General features: G+C 39.0%; 1 non-coding gene across 1 annotated transcript; it reads left to right on the forward strand.

The window, feature by feature from the left end:
• Positions 1-382: 382 nt before the first annotated feature.
• LOC122721412 lies at positions 383-489 on the forward strand. Its single transcript, XR_006348091.1, has one exon. It is a non-coding gene; the product is annotated as a small nucleolar RNA R71 (small nucleolar RNA).
• The last annotated feature ends 4,277 nt before the right edge of the window (positions 490-4,766 follow it).

Genomic DNA, 4,766 nt, shown 5'->3' on the forward strand with positions numbered 1-4,766 from the left:
TATAGAGAAATTAAATCATATTAAAATTAAAATATTTTAATTAAATTTTAAAATACTAAAAATAAAGTGTAAAAAATAAAAAAATTATTAAAATTCGAAACCGATCAAACCGAACCGAATCAGACTGGTTCGATTCGATTCGGTTTCTGACCAAAATCGGTTCGGTTCGGTTTTTATAAACACTAAAATTTCGGTTTTCGGTTTATTCAGTTCGGTTCGGTTTTGAACCGAACCGACCGAATGCTCACCCCTAGTGGAGATTATGTCTCTTATGGCCTGAGGTGTCTTGTTCTCTATTGATCCTCCACACGCTGCATCAATTAATCTCTTTTCTGAGGGTAACAAGCCTCCATAGAAATGTTCAACAAGGGATTTATCAGAGATGTCATGTTGAGGGCAGCTTGTGTACAATCGATTGAATCTTTCCCAATATTCATATAGCTCTTCATAATCTTTTTGCTTGATGCAACAGATCTCTCTTCTGATGCCAATAACTTTTGAGGTTGGGAAGTATTCACTTGAGAAGGCTCTCACCATCCCAGCCCATGAAGTGATGGATCTGGGTGATAAATAGAACAACCAGTCTTTGGCAAAATCATCAAGAGAAAAGGGAAAAACTCTTAATTTAACATGCTCTTCGGAAATACCTTGAGGCCTCATTGTCGAGCACACAATGTGAAATTCTTTAAAGTGCTTGTGTGGATCTTCATTCTCCAAACCTCTGAATTTTGGAAGTAGGTGAATTAATCTAGATTTAAGCTCAAAAGGGGCTGTCAAAGATGGGTAAGTGATGCACCATAATGCTTGATCATCCACAGGTGCTGCTAGTTTGCGAAGATTTCTTTCTTGTGCCATTGGAGCTCTCGCCTCAACATTTTCAGCTTCAAATTCAGCGATGACAGCAGCTGGTTCAAGAAAGTTTTTGGCAAAAATTTTTAATTTTTGGACTAGTTCAGGTGCAGCAGCTTGTGTATCATTTGGGGATGAATCTATCACCTCTACAGCAGATTGCGCAGTAAATTCAGCAGTTGGTTTAGCAAATTCTGTAGCTGGTTCAGTTTCAAGTGCAATGGTTGTCTCAACAATTGGTTCAGCATTTGATTCAGCAAGTACAACAATGATTTGTGCAGCAGACTCAGCAGCTGCTTCTGTTTCTTGGGACAACAGGTTGACAGTAGATTCAGTTTTGATTTCAGTAGTAGGTGGCACAAATTATTTCATTTCTTGGATAGCAGTCTTGACAGTATGTGCAGAAGGTAATTCTTCAGCAGCATTGGTTTGAATGTGTCGTGCAGCGGATTGAATTGCAACTTCCTTAGTTGTTTTGCTGTACACTCAATGTTTGGATCGTAAAGTAGAGTATCTTTGCATCCAGCCCTAGTCATGAAAGAAAAATAAATTAGTTAAATCAGCTCTCCGGCAACGGCGCCAATTTTTGACTGTGCGGTTGTCGAAGCCGGTAAAAAATAACCTTTTTGGTTATCCACAATTTTACAACTGTAGATAATGGTAAAAGGATTGAATCCACAGGAAATTGATACTCGCCTATCTTCCTTATTGTAATGACCCAGAAACCGGACCGCTACCGGCCTTAGGATTCAGATCGACTTAAGGTTGACAGAACCCGTAGCAAGCCTACTATACATCTTGTGTACCTGATAAAATCCCATACATGATCAAATATTATAACAAAACTTAAACATTTCCATGAAACCAAGCTCAACCTGTACATGTATCATAACTGTAAATATAAAACCCATACTAGAGCCCTCATCAAATGCTCTAGTATGGTAAATATTACATGCCTCAAGCTTGGTTCAAATATAACTCAAAATTAAAACTTTTACATAAGGATCATGTTAACAGGGATTACAATGATAAAAACTACGGCAAAGCATAATTCTAATCCATTATACAATACATGTCCATAACTACTTTATTACATCAAACTATACTAGCTACTATGCCGGCTTCCCGAGCTATCTTCGACCCTGCAAACCTGGGGTTAAGGGAAAGGGATAAGCTACAAGAGCCTAGTGAGCAGAACATAAAAACAGTTTAATAAACATATGCTCGTATGAAATGCATCACAACACAAACAATTCACATCAAGGATGAACTTGTCACCAGTAATCCTCTACATAATCCAATGTGCCCGACCCTCGACGGAGCTCCTCAGGACTTTCGCTTAACATAACATAACATATCCATAATACCAGAGGCATAGAATGGACAAGCCCTGGTCTTTCTCTTACATCGTGCCAGGGGCGTAGAATAGGCAAGCTCTGGTCTTTCTGTATCATATCATCTCGAGGGCTAGTGGGTCATCCAATATCCATCCACATCAACAGTAAATTATACAATGCATCATATTCGTGAATTCTAATGCATACAGCCTAATACATAAACATGGCATTCGTGATGCGTGAACATGCTTAAAAAGTTTGATTTCTTTAAAGCAATATATTAGTTTAGTTCTACTCACCTCTGGCTGACGCTTGCCTATCAATGACGCAACTAACTCACTGAAGGCCTCTACGGTCTCCCTGGTCCGATCCTACACAGATGGACTCAAATGAAGGACCAAACATAACTATTACAAGACTCTAAACAACTCTCCAAAAACCCCCTAAAACATATCAAAACATGCACATAAAACAAGCAAAGGAAGGCTGGGCAGGGGACTTTCGGCGGCAGGTTCGGTGGCCGAAGGTCCTTCACAGATCCGAAAGTCAGGGACTTTCGGGGACAGGTTCGGCGGCCGAAACTCCACATAGATCCAAAAGTCAACAACCTTCGAGGCCAGGTTCGGCGGCGTAAACCCCTTCATAGATCCGAAAGTCCATGTTTTTGGGGGCAGGTTAGGCAGCCAAAAGGCTGCCTCCACAAGCAGATTCAGCGGTTGAACCTGGTTTCTCCAGCAAGGTAGAACCCGATTCTGCCCTATGTAGTCAGCCACCAAAACTCTTAAATCCCCACACCCAACTCCCCAAAATATGTATACTTACTCAAACATGCATAAGGGGCATAAAAACTAGCCTAAACCCCAACAAACAACCATAAAAACTCATAAGAGCAAACATTCATTAATAACCCAACTCAAACCGTAAAACTTTAGATCTAATCATTTCATGCATTATTGACCATTTACCCCTTCTTAAAACATGATTAAAACATAAGAAAAGCAAGGATCTAGGCTTATCTCTTGGAGATCTAAAGGTGACGGCAACCCCAACGTGGAGATGAGGTAAAATAGTCTTCGGAGGTCTCCAAGGTTTAAAAACTTGGATTCAAGCTCAAATCTTCAAAAACAAGGCAAAATACGAGAATTTCTTAAGAGATTTGAAGGAAAAACCGCAAAAGCATCAAAGGGTGGCAAGACTCACCTCTGTCCGAAAATGGAGAGAAAAACTCTCTCGTTTTCGGGCTGAAGGCCTCTTATAGGTGGCTGGATAAACCACCTTCGGGGGCCGAAAGAGGAGGTCCCGCGGCAGCACCACCTTCGGCGGCCGATCCTGGGTTTTCCTTCCAAAACTATTTTCTTCAAAAACTCTTTTCTTTCTTTCTTAAAACCTTAAAATTTTCAAAATTCATTTTATAAAAACCTTATTTTACCCTTCCTAAGGAGATTCCGGGTGCCAACGGAGATTCCATCGGAAGGTTGAAATTCCGACGCCGAAACTTAGCCGGGTATTACACTTATCAAGACCAAGTAAATAAATAGACAATAAAAGTAAAATGAGGGGTTTTGAGATTGATGAACTAAACTAGAATCAAAAGTAATAAAGTAAAGCAAATAATAAAGTAAAGAAATTCAATAATGAGAAAGGCCTAGTTGAAACTTCGGATCCACTTCAGTTATTGGGATTGATCATTGACACTTAGGTTCTTTTATTTGGCTCAATAAATAGTTATAAGGGTGGAAGACGCTTCTCACCACCATATCCCTCCTTAATCATAGATTAACTAGGAAACGTTCTCTAATTAATTACTAATATTGATAAACAAAAGATAAACAATATATGTTCAAATCTCCCAATCCATAAACAACTTGAAGTTTCACCTAATCTTCAACTAGAAAAAGAGGTTTTAGCCACTCATGGCTGAAACAAAACACAAAAAATAAAAGAAAGAGAAGAGGGAGAAGAACCGATCGGTGGAAGGGAGAAAGGGGCGCACAGCTCTTCAAATCCGAAAGTGTCCAAACTTCTCTCTTGCTTGTTTGTGATCCTTTTATAGTTGAAAGTGTTGCCCTAGGTTTCCTTGTTGAGATAGAGTTCTCTTTTGAATTTTAAATTTTAAATTCTTGGAAGGCAAGTGTATCTTCTTGATATTTGGCTTCCTAAATATGTGGAATTGAGTGCTGAGATGTCTTCACATTTTTAATAAGGGAAAGACTTCTTGAAGATTTGAAATTTGAATTTCACACTACTCTGCTGTCTATACTTTTCTTATTTATCTTCACTCCAGCTGCAACTTGGCTTGGGCAAACCACTTGGACAAACCATGCTTGTTCTCCTTTATCCTCTTTTAGGCAGTTTTAAGAGCATTTTCACCAAATTACCTTTTACACTGTTTTCTGCAAAATAAGATCAAAACCACAGAATTAGGCAGAAAATGTGTAAATTAACATTAATAACAACATGATAAATGGGTCTAAATTTGATCTGATCAAGGAATTGACTAGCCCATACCTTATCTACCACATGCGCCACATCAGTCTAATTTACCGCACGCGTATTTATGACTCTGAAGATGTACTAAAG

The sequence above is a fragment of the Manihot esculenta genome, chromosome 12 (genome assembly GCF_001659605.2).
Source record: "Manihot esculenta cultivar AM560-2 chromosome 12, M.esculenta_v8, whole genome shotgun sequence".
In the NCBI taxonomy this organism is placed as follows: domain Eukaryota; kingdom Viridiplantae; phylum Streptophyta; class Magnoliopsida; order Malpighiales; family Euphorbiaceae; genus Manihot; species Manihot esculenta.